A 27,798-nucleotide genomic window follows, 5' to 3' on the forward strand; every position below is an offset into this window, starting at 1 on the left:
CAAATTTTGCATTAAACTTGAACATTCCTCTTTGGAAACTATTTGGATGATTCAGAAGGCCGCATTTATGGGCAACTGGTGATTGGCAGCTTCATCACGACAACAAACCCACTCACACATCACATCTCATGCAGAGTTTTTTGCCAAAACATCAAATCACCCAGGTGACTCAGCCCCCTATAGCCCAGATTTGGTGCCCTGCTACTTCTGGCTTTTCTCAAAACTAAAATCACGTTTGAAAGGAAAGAGATTTCAGACCATCGATGAGATTCAGGAAAATATGAGGGGGCAGCTGATGGGGATTAGGAGAACTGTGTGAGGTCCCAGGGTGCCTACATTGAAGGGGACGGAGGTGTCATTGTCCTATATACAATGTTTCTTATATCTTCAATAAACATCTCTATTTTTCATAGTACATGCCTGGATACCTTCTGAACAGACCTTGTATGTATACATATTAAAATATATAAAGCTACATTATATATAATGACACAGAGCTACATTACTTCATATATATCTATTCATACATAGATACTCATATATTTCAACATGCCTTGGATGTCCACAGACTACTCTTAATTTAACTGTGGTGTTTTTGACCCTCCCAATGCCTCGGAGGGTAAACAATGTTATTATTCTGCTGAGCATTTTGTAGACATGGAAGTAAATGTAAAGAGATGATACAACTTGGCGAAAGACTGTGAGTCGGTGCTCAAAGTGAAGCAGGTCCAGGATTTCAAAACGCAGAGTCCAGGGACCTTTCCGTTACATTTAGAACAGCACGACGACACCTCGCCTTGTAGCAGGGGAGGGATGATTGAGGGGGTGTCTCGTATGTAATGCCACCCTAGATTTATGCATCACGTTTCTCCCAGAGGCTTTTCAGATAATACCTCATTTGTCTTCCAACAGCACTGAAAGAGAAGTAGGGGCAGGCAGGTTCATCTGCATTCTCCAGGATGGATTACCTGAGGGAGGGCAGGGCCAAGTCCCAGGGAACTGCTGAGCGCCTGCAGCCTTCAGACCAGAATCGCAGCAGCTGTTCCCCTCCCTGGGCTCTGTCCCCAGATCCGGGCAACTGAAGCCCCTGAGAGGAGGTGGTGGGGGCCCAGGGGAGTAAGGTTGGGGAGATTTCAAAAGGAGATAACATTGTGTTATTTCCCTGGTACTCTTTCTAATATCTCTCTCTCTCTCGTGCCTCTGCCCAGAGATATATGAAAGGACAGGTAACAGGATCTTAAATGAGACTTTTTCTGTTGCTCCAAAATGGTGATTAATGCTTGTTTAATGCTAAGAATAAAAAGAATATAAGTATCTCATATTCTAAAGAGAACCACATACAATAAGGGTCTCTCACCTTCAGAGCTTCTGAAGGTAACTGAACAGCCCTATTACCCCCAAACATTTAGTTTCCTGACTTCTTCTACCCGTCTATTAAAGTGAAACTGGGAAAAGAGAGAACAAAGAGATTATCAAAAGCCATAGATTCTTGGCCTAATAGGAAATACACAAAATCTCCTCCCAGCAAACAAGCTAATTAAGAGGAATCTGAGAGAATTCCTTAACAGAGATTGGGATTCTAATACCCCTCTGGTTTCCCTTAGTTCAGAGCATTCCTGGCCATCCCTGGAGTATCTAAGCAGAGAGAGAGGACCCACGATAGACAAAAGGCAAAGAAAGGTGACTGCAGCATTGTCGCTGGTACTTCCAGGATTTGGTTCCCATTGTCAAGTGCGTATCTCAGAAGAGAGCTGGACTGGAGCCACCCTACCAGCACCCCCTAGGAAAGGACTGCTAGCCAGGTGAAGGGCCTCAGGTTTAGGAGACTGTGCAGAAGGGAAGCCCCCACAGAGCCCTCCAACAAACTCATTAGCATCCCCTGTGAGAAAGGCTACATTGCAATAGAAGAGAGGGACAGCCTGGGAGACCCGCAGCCATCAACAAGGAGGACATTAACAACTCCAGTCAGGTAAGAAACAACTGTCTTTTTTTCTTTTTCTTCCTGTCTCAGCACACAAGAAAGAGAGAGAGGAAAAATATCCAAAAGCTGGCCAACCAATCCACCCGAGTTCCCAGGTGAAGAATGAGTAGGAAGAGTAGACAAGCAAGATACGTCCTCCCTAAAATGTTCAATTGGAGGGGAAGTTTTGTAAAAAAAAAAAAAAGAGGGAGAGAGAGAGATTGGAATTTTCAATGGGCCAGCATTCAAAGAATGGGAAATGACTTGAGAGTTATGGTATCTGCCTAGGGTGGCCTTAAGGGATCTGCTACCCAGCTGGGAAGAGGATTTGACATAACACAGCAGGGGAGCGAAGGCTGGTGAAAAATAAAACCATTCCATGGGTGCTCCCTACTGAGCACACACAGATGCAAAAATCAGCTGAGACCACGAAGGCTTCAGCGGCGAACGAAGGATATTATTTATGCTTCTCTACAGGGATGATTTACTAGGATAAAAACAACCCGCAAGAAACAGGCAGAAGAAGAAACACAGAAGGGAGCGTTCGCAGCCCACTGTTTCCGCAGAACCTGCAGCTTTCGGGCTCTTAGGCTTACACGCAGGTGTGAGCAGTGCACAGTGAAGAAGCTCAGAGGGTTTACACTTGACACTACAAGGAACATTTATTTCAGACATGCAGCTACGTCAGTGAAACACGATGAGTATTCAGAACATTACTCATTGCGCACAGCAGCTCATTATAATGCACGTGCCTCGCGAAAACAGGCAAGACTCAGTGAGGCATAAAACCACAGGGCCTCATCATAAGTCACGCATCACTGTTTTTAAAAAATATCAAATTTTTACAATGGTCTTCTCCAAAGTACTAATACTGGTCAAAATAATCAATTAGTTTCCCACTTAGGGTAACTTCCATTTGACCTTCCACCTGATTATATAAATTGATCCTATAATTACCTTAATTCAACAATCATTTAAAAAATTGTTTTCCCACTTTAGAATATTACAATCATAATTTTTGCACAAACTAGTAAAGAATAAATGGCTCTAATAAAATAATATTAGAGGCAGCTATTTTTTAATTTAAGAGACTCATTCATTAAGTTTCTTCATGAGAATAAGGTAACTCACATAAATAAGAAAGGAGAAATAAAATGCGACATGATTATATAATAACTATTTAGTGTTATGGAAGCAAATTGTCACTCAATAATCCATGTGCAGCTTAGCATTATTACCCATAGTATCTGATGCAATACAAATAAGAATTCAATTCAGTTCAACTGAACAAAGATTTCCTTAATACATCCTGTGAGGGACACAATGTGTTCAGGGTTGATGTTGACTCAGAAATGCAAAGATAAATAAGACATAGTCAATAAGGAGGAAAGAGTGGAAGGAATGTAAATGTCCTAGAGCTTGAAATGATCACCATCAGCAAAATGCTAGGTAATAATGTACTTCCCGACTAAAGAGAGTCACCTTTGCTGTATGGGTCAGAGCCTAGGAGGAAGCAGATGGCCAACTCAAAATGTTTCAGCTGAAGAGGATTAAAGACGGGGACCACTTAGAGAGGCACAGGAGGGTCAAGAGATCCAGGAAGATCCAGGAAAGCATCTGGGTATTGCGGACCCTGAGAAAGAAGATACCTACCAAGCAGGGCTAACTGGGCTCAAATGGAAGAACAGAGCCAGGCAGTCATTCTTACACAGGGGGCCTCTCACACGAACGGCACTTCAGGGAGAAGCCTGCACTGAACTGAAGCATCCACCTCTGCACTGAACTGCCTGCCTGCACGGTATTCCTGCCATTTGAACCAGCTCTTATAAAAGAGTTTCTGGAATCCCATTTCAGCCAATAGGGCTGAAGATTTCCCCATCCAATTGCAGCTGTGCAGCCATATCCTCAGCAGCATCTTCAACAACAAATCAGAGCAGCTCCATTCTGACCAATCCGAACAGTGCCTTTTGGACTGATCAAACCACAGGGATTTGCAGCCTTCATTTGCATGAGAAGGGACCAAACAGGGACCAGGGGTAGCAACTTCTGTCTATGTAAGTCAGTTCCCCTCTGAGAGTGCACTTTGTTTTTCCACCAAAAACTGAAGAGTGCATTTCTCAGGCTGGAGCTGAAACACTAAAGATGAAACACAGAGGATGTCTTACTAGAGCAGAGCAGACCTGCGCTGGGCTGAGCAACCCTATCGAGCCACAGAAGGGCCACCTCGCCCCAGGACCGCCCAGCACCTGTGCTGTTTTCACAGCCATACTGTTTGCACTGAATAAAGTTGCCTTCTTCACAACACCCCAAATTGAGGATTCCTGTTGGTGTTGAATTCACACCTTCAGTTGACATTCCATGGCCACAGCAGTTGGTCTTCCCCACCCCTAGTGGGAAGGGATAAGGAAAGGACCACGTTTACTGGGGACCTTCTGAGAGATGGGGCCAGAGGTAGTGCTGCAGGACTGAACAGGAATGGTGGCAAGATAGGAAAAGAGCCAAGTCCAGGACCAAAGCACAGGTGCGGGAGGGGAATGGAGGCTGTAACTGTCAGACTTCTGTCTCCTTCTCTACTCTGATCACCAGCAGAGCCTCCCATTGGCTAGGCCTCGTGGAAAGCTGAAAGCAAGGGAGCTCAGGGTCCTGAGATGGGGGAGGCCACAGCAGCAGAGAGAAGTGTGGAGAATAATGGTGGGGGTGGGGGAGGGGAGCAGGCACATGCAGGGCAAACAAAATAACCAGCTTATTTGTGATAACACAGAATTTAAAATATAGTAAACCAGACTTTTCTTAATCCATAGTTTGAGCTTTCAAAAACCTATTTGGACAATGAATGAAGGGCAACATGGAATATAGAAGACTTACAGATTTCAAAAAATCCATTAAAATACTGCAATCCTCCAAATACGACTGACATTTCCACAACTGAGAGCCCACATCGCAAATCATAAGTGAAAAAATAAGTGCCATGCTGCACAGTCTTTCTTCCTCCTGGTGCGGCTTGGAATGGGCTTTGTGGAGCTCTGGGCTTCTTTGGTACAACAGGCATGTTCTCATCCCTAATTCAACACTGACATCCTGACCTCCACCTGTCCTTGTTTTTAGAGAGCAAAATTATCACACGTTAAGCACTTCACTGACAAATTATTCTACATACTTTTGGTAATTCAGGAAACATACAGAAGATAATAAGAAGGCTAGAAAATGTAAGGTATAATTCTGATTAAATAAAATATTGATACTAAGGACAAGAGGTGATTAAGGTATTTAGAATTAAGGAAATGAGAGTGAATCTTGAGAGGTGCATATTTCAGGCACGAAGGGATTTATCCCAATATTTACATCATCATAGCTCCCTGTTAAGGAAGATTCAGAGAGGATGAAGTATTAAGAGCTGTTTAATCAAAGGCCTGAAATTTTTATTTTTTATTATTAATACTTGGCTAGGAACAGACCCTTCTCAATAAGGCTTGGCTTTTGTGATAACCGTTGAGTTCCTTGGAACTGATATCCATAGTTCCTGTCGTTAGTCAACTTCTTGCTCCACTCATTTCTCATTTCTCAAAACCTGCGAAGCTCTTGCCAGTAGGAAAGAAACAAGCCCACGTTTCTCCTCTTGAATGAACAGCGATACTATGGAGGCATGTTATAGTCTTTCCTCTGAATACACTAGCGACACCTCTCTCTCACAGCAACAAGGAATACGGGGGATCTTTCCAGCAATCCGGTGAGGGTTCTTGTCCTGCTGTTCAATCGACTACGTCCATTTCTGTCATGAGGACTGAGTCTCTGGGGACAATCTGTATATGCCCCGAACCATAAAAGAGAGATGCAGAATGATAATTACTCTGATACCTTAGTATTGGTTACAAATATTACCTCTTAATTGTAATCTAGGTATGTGAAAATAAGACAAATCTCTTTCTTTCAGGTGACTCAATCTAAATAGAAATCATCATAGAAAATGCAAAATTCAAACATTAACTAGCCAATTATATTGGAGGTTTTCGTAATTAACAAGCCTAATTAATAATTAGTTTGGCACAATTTCATAAAGACCTCTGAATAAGCCAACAATTTACAGTGGCAATAGATATTATATGATCCCATTTTAAAAACTAAAAGGTAGTACTGGGATCACGTAAAAAGTTGGGAGGCCAGGGAAGACCGCTCGTGTTGATTTTTCGCTTATGAGTAGATCGGTCCTCGATCCCTGTGTTGGTGCAGGCTGTCATTCAAAACCGTGGTGTCTGCAATGTACTGATGGGCTACCTCTAGTTTCTAATTCAAAGGAGTACAAGGGTATGAGTGTAGCAAGTGCCAATTAAATTGAAAAAATACTTTCAAACAATCCTTAAACCAACAACATTTGTTAACATAAGGGTTTACATTTTTAGGTTTTCTCTCAGAGAAAATGCTGGTTGGACAGCTAATAACCTTCCTGAGAAAATTCTCTTTGCACCATGCTTTTCCAAGTTCCCTGGCCTTGGCTTCAATAGATGCTATTAATTTCTTCTGGTACCACATGAGAACCCAAGAGGAGATGTAATGTTTTGTAACATCAAATAGAAGTATGTACACTTGGAATGCTTCTCATTTGCTTCTCCAGGATGAATGTCCTATATGTTTTTATTGATTAACCTTTTAGATTAGTTTGTTCATCTATGTGAATATATGTGTCCGTGCAGCCACTAAGGGATATCTGATTGAACTGCAGTTAATTCCCTCTACCCAACCAATTATTTCCATCTTTGTCCAGACACAAGAGCTCAATAGCGCTGACATAGTTAACAACTGGATGATTTTTCCTACTTTGGGTCAAGCAGATTAGAGATGGAAAAGTGAGCTTTCTTTGGCACAGAATTTCCTGGAACTTCCCCTAAGTCTCTAACTCAAACTTTATGTACAATTTCCAATAGATATTGTCAAATATTGAACAGCAGTAACAAAAATAATTATATATGTGGAACCTTGTGTACCAGGAACTCTGCTGAGGACTCAATATGACTAATACCCTTAACCAATGAGGAGGTTCTATTCCTGTCTCCATTTCACAGAAGAGGAAACGGAAGCTTTATCGATGTTAATGAACTTGCTCAAGGTCACATGATGAGTAACTAGCAATGCCAGGGCTCAGACTCAGGTCTGCTTGTCACCAGAGTTTTTGTTCTTAATCGTACATTCTACTGTCCCCAATTAATGTATAAATAACAAACCTCACCAAGTCACTCTAGAGATGCTCACTAGACAGTTTCAGAATTTGTGCCAGGTTCATGGCTCTGTCACTACAGTGGGACCAAGGAGTTACTTTGTTATGCAACTATATGTAGTTGAGGTCTTTGGCCAGAACCCTACGTGTTCTCTGAGGGATTATGGTTTGGTCATCCCTCATGAACTTGATCTTGGGCTGACAACAATAAACCATGGTGACAGAAAATAGTTGGAATTACTGCATGTCAGTCCTGACGAATAAATAAATAAGGAGAAGCTTATGACCCGGTGTATTTCCTATCCCTCTCTATTAAGATACCCAAACACACAAAAGGCTCACCATCGTCTAAAACAACCCTTCTGTTCAGCCACACTGCCTTCGCAACCACATCAGCTCACCAACACTCAACAGCACAAGTCATTTACAAATAACTCATTAAAACAGAGATCACTCTTCATGCTTCCGGAATCAAAACAGCTCATTGTTTTCTCATGTATCTTCCAATGAACACTGCAAGATAAAGTCATAATTATAATAATAAAAGATTCGCATCTCCAATTCCAAACATTGAGTTTAATTTGGGTATTTTCATAGTACCATCATCAATTTAAATTCATTGTCTTCAAACCCCAAAAATAATTTTTCTTTTTTAATACTCAACATTTTCTACAATGACATCCCTCTTCCTTCAGCCATGAAATGTTAGTGATCAATATCTTTCTTTCATGTTCTGTATAGTAATAACTGATATCTATATAGCATGCAACCATTTATAAAACCATTTATGAATTACCCCTGTGCTTAATTCATTTGTTTATTCAAAAACCATCAAATCCAAGAGACAGTAAAGCTGCAAAGGGGTAAAAAATACTACCTCTAATTCAAAAGGCATATAATCTAGTTAAGGAAGCATGGAAAGTGTCCCAGCTCCTTAAGTAATTGATGGGATATATGTCTGTAGAAACTCTTAGGGGAATCAGAGAAAATGGTGACCTAGGTGAATGGAAGAGGACTTTGAGGACTGCTTCCCAGAGGGGCAGTACAGGACACAACAGGCAGGTGAGTGTAAGGAGAGAGCTGGCGAACGGGAAAAGCGTGACTGCAAAGGCATGGAGACATGTGGGATGCTCAGTAATGCAGGAAAAGCAAGCCTGTTGAGGAAACACAGGATCCAGAAGAGTGTCAGAGACTAAAAGATGGCATTTGCTGAGATGATGAGCCTGGGCCACGTCAAGAACAGTCTCGAATGCCAAGCCAAGTAGCTTGGACATGTCTCCATAGGTGAAACAGAAGGAGGAGGGGGAGGTAGAGGAGGAGGAAGGGCCAAAAGGAAGGAAGGGAGGCAGTAAAAAAGTAAAAAAGGATAGAAGAGAGAAAAATTAGGGGATCTTGAAATCTGTCCGCTCACTTAATGGACGTATCCAGGGGTTACTCTTGTTCTAGAGTGCACGGATCCTGCTGCTAAAATAGCACATGAACTCTTGGGGATCTATTTTTTTCCCTTTTGTCCACCTTCTGGTTCTTCCCAACAGACACCGAAACTGTTGAGAACCTCACTTCGTATCCTAAGAAGGAGGGTTTCTTCCTTCAGTGTTTCCAGGAAACACAAAATCCTGGTAGATCAGATAATGTCTCATTGGCCCAGCTTAGGTCACATGTCTAGGCAACTTATGATATTACATACTGATATACCACTAGTGAGAGACATATTGATTACTTAGACAATATAGGGGTTTACAGTCATGCTCTCGTTTCTATCCCCATTTATAAATGAGAAAACTGCACGCCCAGAATTAAATGCTGAAGGTCGCTGACAGCTAATACTCCAACCCAAGTCGGTTCATCCCAAATGGCCATGTTCCAGATATTTAGAAAAATGCCTTCATTATAGCCAATTACCAGTTTGAAACAATGTCCAGAAATATGCTTTGAAAAATGACCGGCTCTCAGGAGGCACACTAACCCCTGCAAAATGAGGCCCTGTGGGGTTTGTCGAGAGCTCTAAACTCTTCCAGATGTTCCTTAAAAATAAGTCGCCTTGATAAAACTAGTTCAGACTGAATACATTCCCCAGGTCTTTTATCTATTTAATAGAACTCTGTGCATTAAATAAAAGGAAAGCTTAAAAATTATAATAAAGGTGGAAAATATGACTTGAATTTCATTGAGCAATGAATAAGTGTAGAGGGGGTTGGAAGGCACTTCAGTGGCGGGCAGATGCCCCTCCCCAAGTGCTTTCTTCCTTCCCAGTCTGACTTCTGATGACTGGGAGGAATGGGTGACCCTGCCTGAGCAGCTGGACACATTCCCAAGGACAAAAAATCGAGATTGAGGCCATCTTTTCTCTCTATCCTACTTTCCTACACTGACTCTTGGTATGACCACAAAGAGCGTCTCACACGATGGCTGAAGTCGGTCCTGCCTCCGTCTCACTTAGCCCTGAACCGAACGAAGACTTAGTTTGTCTCTGTCTACAGATAAACACATAAACACCAGGGCACGCAGCACACTTCTCTCCCAGGCTTGAAATGTAGAGGGTTTTAAGTGGAATCATTTCTCCTCTCTGCCCAAACCAGGGTCAGTCTCAGATAGCTGCAGACTCTAACAATTACTGTTTTGAAGATCAGACTCTGCGATACAGCATAGTGGAAGGAGCTCTGATGGAAGAGCCAAGCCCTACATGTGTCATAAATTCTATTTTTTGCATCTACACTGAATAGATCGGTGCCCTTTTGTAAAGCAGAAAGTGTTTGGGAAGATGAATAGAGTAACAACAATTCACCTTTTCAAGTTCTAAAAACCTAAGATCATAAATCTCAAATACTGAGAGCAAAAAATACATCTTGGTGAAATTGTTCGAATTGCTCCTTTTGAGACCTAAAACTTTACAAGTAAAAACACCCTTGTGGGAAAGTATAATAGGCAATAAATATTAGTTACCATGTTACTCATGGCCGGCTAGGTCAGTTGGTTCGAACGCTGTCCTGATTCGCCAAGGTCGCTGGTTCCACCCCCAGTCAGGGCACATACAGGAGGCAACCAATGAATGTATCGGTAAGTGGAAGAACGGATCAAAGTTTCTCTCTCTCTTTCTCTCTCTCTCTCTCTCTCTCTCTCCCTCCCTCTTCCTTCCTCTCTCTCTCTCAAATCAATTAGTAAATTCAAAAAGCTTAATAAAATAAAAAAGCACCAACTCTGGAGCTAGATGTCCTGGTCCCTAGCCAAGCACTTCTACTTAGGTGTTTTTTTACCTCCTGTGCCCCGATTTTCTCATCTGGAAAATGAAGCTGATACCAATATTACCTCATCTTAGTATCTGTGAGAATTAAATGAGCAAATATGTAAAGCTTGACAACCGTGCATGGTATACATTAGTGCTGTCAAGGAATTGTTGCTATTATGACAAGGCTGATGATTATTACACATCAAAAATATGAATAAAACATATTTGAACATGAAGATGTGAGGTAGAGAGTCGCTTGGGACATACTATCTTTTCTCATGTTCCCAGCTAGGAGTCTTCTGCAGTTATTGTTGAAGCAAAGAAAAAAGTAAAAGGAAACAAAAATTTTCCAAAGCTCATTATGGTACTAAACTATAAATATATCATCATCATCAACATCATATTAAGAACAGCAGCAAAAGCGACTAGCATGCACTGAGCAACAACTATAATCAGACGCTGTACTGGAAGACTTACAATAATCACCTCATCTCGTCCTTACATCCACCCTGTGCAACCGTGTCTCGTATCATCGCCATTTTATTGCTCAGTGAACTGAGGCCCAGGCAGATTAAGTAACTGGCACATGCTTTCAGAATTAGTGAGTGAAGGAGCCTGGGGATGAACCCTGCTCGGATGACCACAGCTCACAATTTTACGTGTAATCTCAGAGACTCTTGTTCTAAACCAGGGTGCATTTTTCGTTCTCACGTTTTCCCTTATAATTTCTTTCAGTGACCTGGATTTCCTAGCCAACTCATTTGGGGAACACATAAACTAGAGATTTCTCCCCCCCCAAAAAAGGGGGGAGACGGCTTTCCATCGTGCACTGTTTTTGAGATGGTATGGGGAAAGGACATTTAAGCCACACATGAATGAAATTCCGTACCTACTCTTTCTCTCATTTTTCCATGTGATTTTATTTTATCATGGATTCCTGCATCTTGTCAAACTAGGTAACATTTCTCTTGATATTGTTATAAAGATGAAGAAATGATTAGACGACACGTGTTATTTAAGAAGGATCCATATTCCTGGTGATGTTCACATCGCACCATTCCTTTCCCATCAGAACCTCCAGATGCATAAAAACGATTCTCAATTCCACTTGCTACCCACGTAGGACAGCTTCAAGTCAACATTTCATGATTTCTCATTGGGTAAACTGATCCATGGAAGGGAATGTAACATAAACACCGTGTCAGAGGAAATTTTATAGTTAAAAGACAATAAACGAGGAATTTCTACTGAAAGCAAGACCAATTACCAAGAAGCCTACAGCTCTGCTCTGAAACCCCCACCACCCACTGCCCCAGAATTCTTGGGGACCCCTGCAGTTTGCTTAGGCGGCCTAGATCTTCTCTACAAATGTGCTCAAATTTACTCTAAAACACTCTTTCTGTATGTTCACCCATGCTCTTCCTCCAGTTTGCTCCCCAGTATTACAGCACTCACTTAGCCTTCACCCCTCAGACTCCAGCTTCTCCTCAGCACCTCACTGTTTTCTGCAAGGCCAGTGACCTCCTAGTCTGAAATCACATGGTTTTGTTCACCTTCCTTGTAGATCTAGGCAATACTAACTTTCCTCTCCATCTCAAAACTCTACCCTAATTTGGTTGCTAAGATACTATACTACCTGGTTCATTTCACATCTTCCTTACTGCTTTTTATCTTTTATTTTCTATCTTATTCATTCAACACAAATATATTCAGGAACACACTGTGGGTTAGAACCTGAGGACACAAGGGCAAACAAGACGGCCCCTGTTCTAGAAGATCAAAGCCTGAATGGGAACTAGACACATAAAAAGAGGACAATGGTATCAAGGGACACGTCTTATGTCAGAGCGGTGACTCCCGTAGTACGGCCCAGTGGACCAGCAGCAGCGGCAGCACCTGGGAACTTGTGAGAAGTTCAGCTTTGTGGCCCCCAGCCCAAACCTATCAAAGCAAAAAGCTGAGGTAGTTTTAATTGTGGTAAAACACAGAACATAAAATGTCTCATGTTAACCACGTTTAAGTGCGCAGTTCAGTAGTGGTAAGTATATTAGCATTGTTGTGAAACAGCTCATCAAAACTGTTTTGTCTTGCAAAACTGAAACTCAATATTCATTGAACAACTTCCCTCCACACCCGGCTCCCAAGCCCCTGGTCACCACCAGCCTACTTTCTGTTTCTGTGAATTTGATTATTTTAGGTACGTATATGGGGACTCATCCAGTCCTTGTCTTCTTTGTGACAGGTTTATCTGATGTAGCATCATGCCCTGTAGGTCCCTCCAGCTGTGGCATGGGACAGAATTTACTCCCTTTTTTATGGATAAATAATGTTCTATTGTATGTACGCACCACATTTATCTACTCATCCCTTGACAGATATTTGGGGTGCTTTCACCTCTGGGCTATTGTGAATGGTGGTAGGGATCCTGATATCTCTGAGATCCTGATTTCAACTTTCTGTATATATACCCAGAAATGGGATCAGCGGATCATATGATAATTTTACTTTCAGTTTATTGAGGAACCTCATTACTGTTTTCCATGGAAGTTGTTCCATTTTTGTATTTCCACCAACAGTGCACAAGGGTTCCCATTTCTCAAAATCCTAGTCATGGAGACTAACACCTGTTATTTTCTGTTTCCTTGAAAGTAGACATCTACATGGGGATGAAGTTGTTCCTTATGACTTTACTGAAACCTGATTATCTTTCATGTGTCAATACTTCCAGAGGTTCTGACTTTAATCATTTTCTCCTATTTTTCTTTTTTGATTATCTCATCTTCAAAGATCCCTTCTGTAAGGATGCCATCCAAATCTTTATTCCAAATCTTGTGGTTACTGGCCTAATTCAAAATAATGCATTTCTAACTTGCTTCTTTTTTAACAATTCCAATATAGAAAGTTTGGAAGAAAAACAATACTTGTTTTCATCAGCTTCCCTCGCTATTACTGGTGGCTACAGCACACAGTTCTAGCCAATGGGATGCGAGAAAAAGTCTGGGGCCAGTTTACTTTCCTGAGAACAAGGGACAGAATCAGACGATGCTACTCCTTTCCCCTTTGCTGAGTAGAAAAAATAAAGACTAATTATTTAAGCGACTCTTTGAAAGAGGTTTCCAGACAACATAAATCTTATCACTTTCCCTTAATTCCATGCACTTACTTCCAAACGACTGCTTAGTTATTTCCACATTAATATCCCATCTGCATGTCAAATTTACCGTAACAAAAATCAAACTGACATCAGAAAGAGCATGTATTTGTCTTATGTTCATCCTTTCTCTTTTTTTTATCCTTACCCCAGGACACTTTTTCATTGTTTTTAGGAGAAAAGGAAGGGGGAGAGAGAGAGAGAGAGACATCCACTGATTGCTGTCCAATACGTGCCCCAACCAGGGTGAATGAACGTGCAGCCTAGGCCTGTGCCCGGACTGGGAACTGAACCCTCAACCTTCCAGTTTACTGGACAACGCTCCAGCCAACTGAGCCCCACCAGCCAGGGCCGTGCTTTCTTAATACATGCCACATTGTACAGAATACGTATACAAGTATTGAAGTGAGCTAATAAATTGTGACATGACCAAACATAGAATAGCAAATAATCTCTAGGAACTTCCACTTGGAGGAAACAGCTCATCTCCTCATTGACCGTTTTTATCTTGATCAGCATTCCGGGGTAAGATCCCACGACCTTGACAACGTGCCTTCGATCCTCCAGAATGTCAGTTCATCAGTACTGCCGTCTCACAAGCTGACACTCAGCTAACCTGAGATGGGTGCCGAATAGGAACAATGTACAAGTATCACAGCCATTACACGACAACCTAGAGTAGGCTTATCCAAATTAACAAGAACAATCGAAGGGTCCTCAGGGCATCTTGGCGCCCATGTGCCGGTAGATTCACTGCCCCCAGGGAGTAAGGTGCGCTGCGGCAGCTCCTCTAGGTGTCCACAGAGCATTCCAAAAGTAAATGTCCCCTCTCTTCCTTACTGAAGGTCAACTTAAAGAGACCACATTTACGAGTGTCGTTGTGTCCGGCAGTGGACTGATTGAAAGTCATCATCAAACTGAAATTACTAATAAAGTTGGGAACATTAATATTGTTCCTGAAAAACTTCTGCAGTGGGATTCAATATCAGACTTAGGTTCTGGTCAGCATTTCAACATGACCCTTGAGCAAGTTAATTCACTATACCTGCCGGCTCTCACGTGACACAACGGGGATCCTATGAAGATCAAATGTGATATGTGTGTACAGATCCTTTGTAACCATGAAAGATTTATGTCATTTACTTGTTGTTTTCTGTGATGTCCCAGCACATAGCATTCTATAAAGGCTGATGTATGTAACTATAGGGTGAGTAATTCTCTTACTCACTTAAAGGTAATCACCATCCAGTAAAAACACTTGGACACTGATCTGATGTTTAATCGATAACACTTAAGCTTTTTGTTCTATTTTCCCTTTGGTGTTTCTGAGAGTCTAAATGGTTAGACCCCTTCCCCCACAGGAGAAAACCAAATGGGGCTTTTTTCCACAATTTTTAGGTGGCCACGGTCTTAGAAGTTCCTTCAAACAAACTCAACTGGTTAAGCATTCGGGGATTTCATAAGGTCAGGCTAGAGAAGACACATTCTGCTAATCTTCTAACGAGTGTCCTTAGAAAGAGAAGGAAGACCAGGAAGAAAATAGAAAAGAATTCTTTATTCACCACTTTTACTTTCTGCTCTAACCAAGGTCAGAGTCTTATAGAAACCCTTCATTTGTGGCAGTCCCAATGATGTCTCAAAAATCAAACTGGATGATGTCTCAGAATTGGAAGAGAGGAAAAAGGGGAACAGGGTGACTTGCTGGTCAGCCTATCGGGTATAAATAGGACATGAAAAGTGAATCTTCAAGAAGAGAGCTCTTTCCCTCTCTGATTCTTTGTCATGTGTGGCTTCGGAAGACAGGCCTGCTGTCTGTAACCCAAGTTAGAAGGTAAGAATCAGGCAGCAAAATGACTATTACAATGGAAAATGTGGACTTGCCTTTGCAGTTGCCATCCTTTTCAGGCTTTCTCTCCCCTTCTGGAAAGACGCACTCAGGAAATGAATGCTGGTGCACCGGCACAGGCTCTGCGCCCGGCCACAGAGGACCCGCAAGAACACACGTGAGGTGTCCAGGCTGGTGACTGCACTGGAAACGTGGTCAGCCTGGAGGAGTCTGACACCACAAAGCCTCTAATCCTTCTCTTGGAAATTTAGTGCTACCACTCAGCAAAGAACTTCCTGAGTCCAAGGATAAAACCTTCAGGAAAACCTGCATTTCTACTGCATTTTCCGTCTCCGAGGCACTGCTACCTGGGTTAGCCCGCCTTCCTTCTCCCAGGAGCGCACGGAGCAGGCGTTACGGTCCCCCTTTCGGAGCTGGGGAAACTGAGACCCCAAAACGGTGACCTGTTCCAAGTCACACACCTAAGTGGCAGATCTGAGACTAGAGCTTCGGGCTCTAAACTCACATGTACTTTGTTCTCAGTGTGGCATCGTGGTTGAGGAGGAATCCTTGTGGGGGACAAAGAGTGGCGTCCCTGATCCCGAGTTTGAAAGTGTCCTTGCTACGCTGTTTCCACTCTACGTACCTGACTTCCCCATAACGGCATTCAGAAGCCATTCTTACGCCGGCTGGTGGGGGTTCCAATGCTTCACATGGTTGACTACAACAGTTTATCTCCAGTTTCTTACTGTCTTTTCCCAGGTACTTGTTCACATCGCAAGTTCAAAGTCATGATGTCAAGGGAAGGCAATTTATGTATTCCAGATGTGTGCTGGGGAATGCAGAATGGGAGAGGCAAGAACACTGAATCTGAAAGACGTGCCGCTGCCTTTAACCCTCCACTAACCAGAAAGGTTCTCTTCACAGAGAGAAGAAAATTTCTCTGAATATTAACATTGCCCTCAAATACTCTCAGGATATTTTGGCTTTGGGAGGGCAACAAATGAATTTGATCCTGGAATTTAATGTTTAAAGCCTTATTTAATGTGCATATATATACACATCTGTGACTATTATTCAGTGTGTACACTCGCATGTAAAGCTGTGTGCACACGTATGTGTGAATATGTAAGCACATGTATACAGTTCCTAACATGAGGTTCCAGGTTCTCTGTTGCTGTGAGGCCAGAACAGGCTGCTACACAGTTTGCTGTGGCTTAACTTAGACTCAGGAATGAAAAGCTCAGATTCAGGGATGAAAGGCGGCAGCTGTACCATATGTTTCAAATTCACTGACTGGGGGTGGGCTGGGATTGGAGGAGGTGGGTGGGCTCTTGTTTGTGTTTAAATCCTAGCCAATCGAGATTTTCTTGAGAAACTGCTTTCACACATTCCAAAACACTACCACGGCTACCAGTGCCCTCTTCCAAAAACCCAAATAGCAATTTAAAAAATATCAGTATATTCTTTAAAATTGTAAGTGTCCCTATTACCCCATGTGTGATTCAATGAATTTCTAGAATGCCTCCCCAAAGCTGCTTTCTCTATCACGGTTAAAGCTGTTACCCAAGTTCACATGAAAGACAACTATCTTTTGTGACTTCACACACTGAATTCCTTAGTGATGTAAGGGGCAGCTGCCACCTCAGCATTCGGCTCCATCCTCAACAAGCACATCTTAAAAGACAGTCTGAGCTAATGTCATGAAACTTAAGTAACCTGGCTTCTGGCAACATGAAAAGGAAATGTCTGTGATGTGGAAACAGATGTCCCTTCACATTTTTCAGTGTGACATCACCTCCAGCCTTGGTATATGCGACTTGTCTCAGTAAGTTTAAAAATAAGTTTTATGTGGATTTAAATACCAGCCCCAACCTGACTGTAATTATCATTCCATTCAAACAACTCGAAGGCAAGTCTATGTTTCCACGGACTGTCCTTTTGTTCCCGCTGTGCAGCAGCGTCCATAAACTCGTGGTAATTAAAAGCTATTCCTAGCTGCGGCACACTAACCTTTTAAATCACTGGTTTCTGCTCCTATCTAAGCAGAAGAAATGTTTTGGCAACACATCACATTTCAGCTTTGCAAAACCAAGAGGGAATGGGAAGCTAGGCAGGGCTTGCGTCCTCAGTGCCCACGTGGGTCTCTGGGTTACCCCCATCAGACGGCGCTCACTAAGCTCCACCTGCACTTCCAGGTGTTCTAAGAATGCTGCCACAGGAACCAGACGCAGCTGGCCAGCCGGGCACTAAAGGCCAGAGCTACTGGACAACTGATAACAACTGGGAACTACTTGAAGACTGTAAGAATGAAGTGAACAGCCAGAGTCAAGAGAAATAAGGCAAAGCAGAGATACCTCTCAGTTCAGGGTCCGAGTGAGACTTCCCAAATCTCAGTGGCCTGGTCTCAGATCACTTGATTGCTGTTCGCTGATAAAAAGCCCTGGATCAGCCCTGAAGCGCAAATTCATCACCCAGTTTCCTGACATTTACACAGCACAAGACGCTCCCACTAGCAGGAGATCCTGCTAACGTCCCCAGCGAGTTCCTCCCAGTTATTTTGGGGAGTTCCCAATGGTTTCATCAAGTATTGCAAATGATTGCCATTTTCTTCCTCTTCCGTGCTGAGTGACATTTTCAGGGGCTGCTTTCACTCCCTGAAGGAGGGTTCTGCACTCCCTGCAGGCGCGGAAGCCCCTCCCTGCCCCACAGCCACCAGCAGTCCCCAGGCTGTCACTTGTTCCTGGCAGTTTCCTCTCTTCCTGGACTACTGACAGTCCTCCAGCATTAAATCAATACTTTGATTCAAATACTCTTCAAACAATGGGCTCAGTATTTCCGCCCTTCTTCTAAATGTGGAAGAACTCCTTAAACATTTTGGAAGTCAACCCACGGTCTCTGACTTGCTAGTTTTGCACACCTACAGTTTCTCTCTTGTTCATACCGTGTATGCACCTGTGAAGTGTGCAGATTTCCATAGAGTCCAATGCCGGCCTTTTCTTCAGTTTTCTTAAGAAAACTTTCCCATCCCCACTCCGCCTCTAGACTGTGCAGTCTCTTCCTTTATTTTACAAGAGCTTTAATGTAATGTAGCCTATATATTTAATTAATCCACTTGAAATCTACTTTCATAAGGGGAATATGATGAGATTATAATATTATTTTCTTCCAGATGGTCATTCAACCATCCCTTTTTTATATTAAAGAATCCATTCTTTTACCTGCTGAGTTAAAACCATCCATAGAGTTAATTATCATGCATCCTGGACTCTGCTCCAGGCTGATAGTCGGCCTCATTTCTCTGCTTGTCATTCCTGTGATCAAACCATATAGATTTGATTGTAATTGGCTTTGCGTCTTGTTTTGATGTTTTGATGCTTGAAAGTCTCACTCATTACTTTTAAAAATGTCCTTGGCTATTCTTAGATATTGACTTTTTAAAATAAACTTTAAAATCATTTTAACCAACCCCAATATCCCTCTCCATAAAAAAATATTTTTGATATTTTATTTGGAATTATATTCAAATAAAATATAAATTGGATTTGAGACAAGTTCTTTTTATGATAGTCTTTTCTTCCAACACAAGTATGTTTCCCCATTTGTAAGGATCTTATTCTGTATTTTTCAATAAGATTTTATAACTTTCTATGAAATATATGCTATAAAAGAGAAGCAATTGATTTTTAAATATATTTATCTTGTAACCAACCAACTTACCAAATTATTGTATTTGGTTTTAGGCTTTCTAGATATTTAATCATATCAAAAGAGAAAAAGTTGTTTCTTGCCTTCCAAATTTTATACAAATAACATAATTTTCCATTGTATTTTCTATAGCCTCCAAGAAAATGTTGAATAATAATAATGATAGCTATTAATTTGGTGTTTAGTTGAAATGATTTTAGAATTTCATTGTTCAGAACATTTATATTATCTTATTAGGATAGATTTGTATTACATTCTAATGACACTATCTATTTTACATGAGATACAGCAACTAGATTTATTAAAACACTCTTTAGCATGCAATGACATAATGAAATAGTTTTCTCCTTCAGGTATTAATAAAATGGATTCTATTGACACATGCATTTACATTGAACCATATTGCTGTTTTGAAAAGAACTCTACTTGGTCAGAGCAAGTTTTTTAACCATAGGTAAAGTCTACTGAATACTATGTGTAATTTTTGTACCTATGTTTTTTACTGAAATATGGTTATAGCTTTGCTTTTAAACACTTGTGAGGTTTTGGTGCTAAACTTATCTAGCCTTCATAAAATGGACTGGAGAAGCTTTCTACTTTTTCCCCACTATTACCAGACTATGTTGTTTATGTACCAATGACTCAGAGATTTCTAGCACAATAGGGGTCCCTGAGGGAGAACTAACTGCTCCCCATCTCAGCTGTGTTTCTGGGTCAAACTTGAACTACCTAAATTTCTGCTCCTTTATGATGAGGGATCAGAGAGGTTTCTAAAACTTCTGAGCTGACACTCATCCAATTAGATTTATGAAGACATGACTACATTCCAATCTGGAGACTCAACAGGCTCAAACTAGAAGCAGCCTACAACTCCCCCACCACTCTTCTCGATGATATCTCATGATGCTACAAAATAAAAGTGCTCACTGCTCAGAAACTTAAAGAGAGTAAAAAAAATAAAAGCCACTGCTGAGTGTTCAGTGGAGGTAGGGCTGAGAAGAATAAGAGTCCAGCATTCCATTAGAAACGCAGGGTGGACTAGGCTTCTCTCTGTTTGTGATTAATAAAGTTGCCAGCTTTGAAAAGGGAGTGGGAAGTGTCTTTACCTAATCGTTTCTATTTTCATTGGAAAAAAGGTGAATTAATTCTAGATATTATTGGTTTTTTAAGCCAGGTTAAACAATGCTTCTATAACTCACACATCTGTAGACAGGGAAGGGCGGACGTAATTGAAACTACAGTTCTGCTGGCTTCCACGGATGAAAGGGGGGCTACCTCGCAGTCGAGCAGCTGCTCTGCTATTGCCAGCAAAATGGTGGGAAACTTTTTTGGCTTCACGAGTAAATCCACTTTCTTATTCCCCTGTCAAAGAGCCAGTCTTTCTCCATGCAAACAGCATCATTTTCCTGGAGGAAGTGAGGAGGTATCCATGACTACCTTTTCCTCTACAGTGGGAGTTTAAACAAAAACAAAAAGGAAAAACTAACAAAATCCCTGAATAGATGACACAGCACAAGTATCATCTTGTGAGTGGGGGTGACACAAAGAACAGGAAGAGGCTAGAAAAGGGAAAATACAATGTCAAGAGCAGTATAGAGTGTAATGCTCTTGATATGCAAACTACAGAAGAGGGGAAATAAAATGCATAGATGGAAATGCAAATTTATGGAGAGTAGCATAAATGCTAAAGGGAAGAACTTAAATATGTAGCATTTCTGCTCTGGTTAAGATGATGCAAAAACTGAGGGTATCAATAAATCAAAATGAATAAAGCCCAGGGAGTGACAGACCAGTCCTAGGGGAAGAGATGCCCCTGCCTGGTATTCCTGGCTGAGCAGAGGAAGAAGAGGAGCCTCCATAGAGACCAGCTGAACTTGTGATGAGTTTTCCGGAGCACATGGGCCCTGGCATGAGAGGCCTGACTCCTGAGCAGCTCCAGACACAGCATGAGTTCTCACCCACCCACCTACTCCTTCTCACCAGACTTCACACCATGAAGGAGGGTATTTCAAGGTGCAGGGGAGCTGAGAGATTCACCCCTCAGCTGCACAGGGCAGGAGAGCAGAGGTTGATTGGCCCATGCAGTAGGCTGAAGCTTGGGAGACAGAAGGTTGGTTTAACATATAAAAATGAACTAATGTAATTCACCACATTAACAGAATAAATAAGAAAAGCATTTAAGCATCTCAATACACACCAAAAATTATTTGGCTAAATTAAACACCATTCATGATTTTTAAAAAATCTCTTAGAAAATTAGGAATAGGGGGAAATTCCTCAATCTGATACAAGGCATCCATGAAAAACCTACAATTCAGATCATATTTTATGGTGAACTATAGACACTTTTCTCCTGAGTTTGGGGACAAAACCAGGACTCCCACTGTCCCCACTTGTACGAATGTTGCCCAGAACGTTCTCTGGAACTGAGCTGGTGCAGTAAGGAAAGATAAAATGCACAATGACTGGAAAGGGAAGCATAAATCTTTCCTTACTCACAGATAACATGATCGTATATTTACAAAACCTTACATAATCTAAAAAATCCTTTAGAAGTAATGTGTGAGCTAGCAGGACAGCAGGATAGTAAAAGGTCAATATACAAAAATAAATGTATTTCCACGTATTAGCAAACAAGTGTTGAAAACTGTTTTAAAAATTGTATGGTAACATAAAAAGATCAAATACATCTAGAAATAAGTCTAAAAAATATTACGACCACACGCAAGTGACCTGAACACAAATATATTGCTGATAAAATAATAAGATCTAAATAAGTGAAATTTTATATACCTACCATATTTACAGATCAATAGATTACATATTGTTAATATGTCCATTCTGTCTAAATTGATCTATAGATTCAACATAACTCTAATCAAAATTCCAATAGACTTTCTGAAGAAATTGACAATCCATTCAAAATTTATAAGGCAAGACAAAGCCTCTAGAATAGGCAAAACAAAAACAAACTAAAAAAATCTTGATAAAAGAACAAAGCTGGCAAAGACAGAGGACTGAAGGTGTCTGATTTCAGGGCTTCTATAAGCTACAGTAATCATGTGACTGTCACAAAGCTAGACAAGCAGATCAATGGGACAAGACAGAACATCCGGAAATAGGCCCACATGTATCTGTAGGCACTTGATTTTCCAATTGAGGCACCAAATAAATTCAGCGGAGGAAAAGGTATTTTTTACCAAGTGGTGCTATAATAACTAGATATCTACATAGGGAAAAATAGTTTTGATCCCTACCTTATTGTTATCACAAATATTCATTTGAGATGAATTAACTGTAAATGTTAGAACTACAAAATGCTTTGAAGAAAGACATTGGAGAATATTCTATTGGCCTGAAGTAGAAAGACTTCTGAGGGCACTAAGAGCACTAACTATGGATGAAAAAAAATCGATAAACTGGATTAATCATAATTAAACATTTCTGATCAAAAAATGTATCATTAAGGAAATTATAAAGCAAGCCAGGAGCTAAAAAACAAACAAACAAAGCAAAACCAAAATAAAAAAACAAAAACCTTGTAAAACGTGTTAAACAAAGCACTTATATCCACGTACATAAATTCTTAGAATCAGTAATAAAAAAAAAAACTTTTTTAAAAAGTAAAAGACTTAAGCAGACACTTCAAGAAGAAAAGATAGATGAATAGCCAATGAGTACAGAAAGGGCACTTAACATAATCAGTCCTGATGAAAACGCAGATGAAGACCACACAGTGAGATGCCACTTCACACCCACTAGAATGCTAGATGAAAAAGATGCACAATGTCATTGTCGGTGGCTTAAGTAGAGAATAAGGTTATACAATAACTTTGAAGAACAGTTCAACAGTTTCTAGAAAAGTTAAACATGCATCATAACTCTTCACTGTATATGTCCCAAAATAAAACAAAATAAAATAGCCATGCAAATACTTGTATTCAACTGCTCATTAACACTTTATCCATCGTTGTCAGAAGCTGGAGGCAATTAAATGTGTCTAAATAAGACAATGAATATCACTGTGGTAAATCACAACAACAGAATATGGTTCAGAAATTTAAAAAAAAAAAGAATGCACTACTGTGTCATTCGGCAACATGAGTGAATTTCAAAGTCGTTAAGTTGAGGAAAAGATACCTGCCACAAGAAACCATATATTATAAGACTTCATTCACGTAAATTTCAACAAGCAAAACAAATCTATTTTGGTATATATGAGAAAGTGGTTGCCTCCTGGAGTGTGGGGTGGCAATTGACTGGAAAGAGGTACAAGGGAACTTTCTGGAATGCTGGTGATGTTCTAGGCCTTGCCTTGGGTAGAGGTTATGTGGTCGTATGTTATTGTCAAACTCATCGACTTGAGCACCTAAGATCTGTCTGTTTTATTGTATGTAAATTATACCCCAATAAAATATAAATATGCTCTCAGTGAATGTATACCACTTGCCAACAGGTTAACAAAGTGGAGTGATTTAGGAAAGGCAGTGATGCTTCAGAAGCCTGCGCTACTGCTGCCTGACATCAGGAACTCCCCTGGAGACTATGCACCGGGGCGGAGCATTCGGATCGGCAAAGGCTGAGTGAAGGAGCAGACTGAGAACACCATGGAGCACACATAAAGGAAAGGGAAGACAAAACAAGGGCGGGGGACCCACACCAAAGTTTGAGACAGAGACTTGGCCCTTTCATAACCGATGACAACAGCCATTTTTTTCATGAATAGTAGTTGGCCACTTCATTGAAAAATTTATTCAGCAATTAGTTACATGCTTAATTAAAGTACTTCAAAATTTTAGATGTGAGTTTTCTTCCAAAAAATGTCAAATGAACACTGACCTTTTTTCTCAAAGAATCACTTTTTAAGCTACAAATTAGAAATGATTTTAAAGCACCACTGAAGTAAAACTACCATATACCATGGGGGTGAAAATGAGGGAAATCCTATAAACAATACATGTAACATAGCACAGCCTGGAAAAATAAAGGGTCTTTGACTTGGCCTACTGAAGTTGTCAGAATCTCTATGTCTTCACCTTTCAACTGGACATCATAATACTTCCCTCAAAGAATTTTTATGGAGATTAAAGAAAAAACTATACCTAACATTAAACACAGTGCTTTGTATACACTTAGGGATCAGTAACCTCAGCTCCTTTTCTCTTACCTACGGCACCATATCTTCTAGCTAGACAAGGTCAGCTCACAGAATCTATATCTCAGCAGGCTTAACCTTGTAAGAAGTCAATCGAGAAACTCAAGCCAAGTCCAAGCGTACTAAATGTAATGATTTTATTTCCCACAGAAAACCATCAAAGTGAACTGGACAGGTCTATGTAGGGAGTTGCACTAGAACTAAACTGCCTGGGGCATATAACACACGATGCAATAAATTCACACCCAGTCTTAATGACGTCACGTTTTCTGAAAGGCACAAATGGGGGGTCGCTAGTAAAGGGTAGCAAAGAATGTCTTAGAACATGCATCTTCACCTGAGAAATGTTCAGTTTATCATTTCTCATGGGACTCTGACCTATAAGCTGAATGTCTAAAAGTTGGGGATATATTTACCCCAAGAGCAAAAAAAATGGGCCAATGTGAACTCCTGCAAAACACATCAGAAATCCAGCTGTCCACTGCGGGCAGAAACAATTCTGGGGCCTGAGCACGTCTTGCAGAACGATGACGGCCTTAAGCTGAGCGTTGTAAGAGCCTAGTCCGCTCCCTTGCATGGGAAGAAGGACAAAGAGAGGCAAATGTTGATGGTGAGGTATGGATGTCTTCCTCCACCAATATCTCCTTCCTCTGCGGTTTTTTCTGTAACCTATTGGAGACCGAGCTTAATTCCGTGGGGCCGAACACTGCAAATGATGTGCTAAAAACACTTCTGTCTATGCTGTTTCTGTTTCCAGGAGATGGAAAATAGAGGACACAACCACATACATCCAGAAGGCATCATCCTCACTGTTAGAACTGGGGCTGTCATATCCTAAAATTGGGCTCTAATTTCAAGCTTTCAAGTCCCCGCCAGAGAGCGGAGTGTTAGAGCAGCCCACTTTTAGAAAATAAATAATTTCCTCACGGTGAGGAAAATAATAAAAAAGTCATTCCGATTCCCATAATGACCTTCTCACCCCCATACTCCACCTCCCCATAGCACAGTGAGTGGGACGGACGACAGATGAAGGAAGAGGAAGCAATAGTCCTTCCGAATCAACAGGTAGACTCTTCTCGTTCTTTACAGTGATTAATTGCATTTCTGCTAACCTCAGTAAAATAATCAATCTTAGGTCCAATTGTATAGATAGAGGAATATAAGAATAACTTAGATAATGGCTGTGTCAGAGGCACAAAGGACAGTTTATCATTTCTCTTTTAAAACTATGTAAATGAATATGAAATGGCAAAGTAACAAATTTACTTGACCAGTTAACTCCAAGTCACCATAAACTCAGTAGGAAAAGACAAGCAACTTAGTCATCTGACTCAACCAACTAGAATTCAACCATTATATAGGACCTCAGTGTCCTGGGTCAGCCCAACAGGACCTCTGGTTACTAGGATCCCATATTAAAGCTATGTTTAAATACATGCATACAATTCATTAGTTTTCCAAAAACACAAATATACATAATCTCACCCTTAAGCCTTAAAAGTATTATGATCTTAAAACACTTAGGTTATTAAGTGTTGGTAATTATAAACTGTACTTTAAACCCACTGCCTGCCTCTCCCTACCCCACTTCCCTCCACCCCAAAGAAAAACTTCAGGAATGAGAGAAAAAGTGCCCGGATGAAAAAGCCCAAGTCCATTGGAACTATTAGCATATTAACAAATGGTGTTCCTATTTACGCTTCCATCACCAGAGTGGACTGTTAGTTATTTTAAAGAGGAGGTTGTGCCTTAATTAACAGCACTTGATTAATTAAAGCTGGTTGCAATTCTCAAGTATGTTCAAATTTCACAAGTCCTATTTCACAGCAGGGATTCCAGTTCATCCAATACTTTTGTGTGGCAATGCCATCAGAGGAAGCAAGTCTCTAAAAGACCCTAAATAATTAGTTTCCAGAAATAGAGACCAATAAAAACCATAATTAATGAGTAAGCTAATTAACCCTAAAGCGATCATGTACATGCACTTGTGAATGAAGAAGGGTGCAGGGGATAGAAACACCACTGGTATTTCTCGTCTCTAACACTGACATTTCTGAGGACTTTTCAATCCCAAGAGTTTAGGGGCCACATTTTCACTCCTGTAGCACAACACTTCTCCAGCTCTGTCCCTTCCATATTCTCTGTCCTGTCTGTACCTGGGGCCTGTAGGGAAGATGGAACTGAATTGTGTGCTTGGAAGAACATAAAACCCCATAGTTACTGCTTTGCCTTCCCCGTCGTCCAGAGTGTTTCTCTGCTTATTACTCCCTGCACAGTTATATCGCCTGCTCCACCGTCCATTTGAACCATCTCTCTCTCCTCCCCAACTTTATGACTGTTCCCTGTTCTCTTCATTTCTCTCTCTTCTCCCGGACAGCCATCAATCTGCACTCGGCCTTGTGTGCAATCTATCAAACCTGGTCCAAGTCAGTCCTCTCCTTTGGCACTTGCGGCTTCCAAAATCAAGGAAAATGGAAAGAAAGAAACAGAACTCCCAAGCAAATATTTTTTATAGTTGCCAGTTGTAACCCTAATTTTGTGTTGCAAAATAGTTTTTATTTTCCTCTGTTCCTCAAGGAAGTCAGAAATAATAAATATAGTGCCACTTAAGAAAAAACCAAGGTAAATAAAGAAAAGACCTCAGTTAATCTTCTCTTACTTGGTTTTTCCTACTTATGAGGGACTATGGGGCAGCAGCCAGAACAACAACGAAAGCAACGACTTATTAATTAATCTGTAACAGTTTGTCTTCTAAAGATTTTACCTATATTGCCTTATTTAACCCTCACAACAACCCCACATGGCAAATATTATGAGTAAAGAAACAGAGGCACTGAGAATTAAGTCCCCCAGGGTCACACAGCGAGTAAATATAACGGGAACTAGACAGTCAGCCTGCCTCATAGACGGGCCAGACCACACAACTATTTCTACCAATATTTCACACGCATGCTGTGCATGTTATTGGATGTTCCTTCCTCACCTGTAAAGAGATGAACTTTTGTGGGACCACGATGAGTTGAAATTCCTTCAGCACAGAATATTTTTCTCTATTAAATCCTCCTACCCTCTATCTATGTTACATATTCTGTGGTAAAGAATGTAGAAGAAAGGAAGAGTCAGGAGCGAGACAGAAATGCAGAAGTGAAGGCGTAGTTTAAAGTCAAGTTTCCCCTGGACGAGGTGCTGTGTCCTAGCAGAGCCCCTGAGCTTCATCCAGAGTTCTCCTGGAACCTACTGGCCCATCTGCCTTCCAAGTGCCTCCTGGTTTGCGCTTCACTGTTGACTGTCAGGGCTCCCTGCTGGAACACAGGCTGAAATTCGTGCTAAAGGGAGAGACTCAAAGGAGAAGACAAATTTTAAATGTCCTCCTTGTCAGTGCCTACCCAACAGCATTCTCTCCTGTCCAGGAATTTTAAGAAAGGCCTCTCGAGATTTGCCTGGGTGCCTAACTGTCTACCCAGGAGGTCGGGTTCAAGTGGAGGAAAAGTCAGACCAGGTAGGAAGACTGAAGAATCTAGTACCAAAAAAAAAAAAAAAAAAAAAGCCATTGGAACTTTTATA

General features: G+C 41.1%; 1 protein-coding gene across 3 annotated transcripts in view; it reads right to left on the bottom strand.

The window, feature by feature from the left end:
* The window catches only part of INPP4B (inositol polyphosphate-4-phosphatase type II B), a 271,452-nt gene that overhangs the window by 218,176 nt on the left and 25,478 nt on the right, over nucleotides 1-27,798 (bottom strand). The window lies entirely within an intron of this gene.

This window comes from Desmodus rotundus, chromosome 9 (assembly GCF_022682495.2).
Source record: "Desmodus rotundus isolate HL8 chromosome 9, HLdesRot8A.1, whole genome shotgun sequence".
In the NCBI taxonomy this organism is placed as follows: domain Eukaryota; kingdom Metazoa; phylum Chordata; class Mammalia; order Chiroptera; family Phyllostomidae; genus Desmodus; species Desmodus rotundus.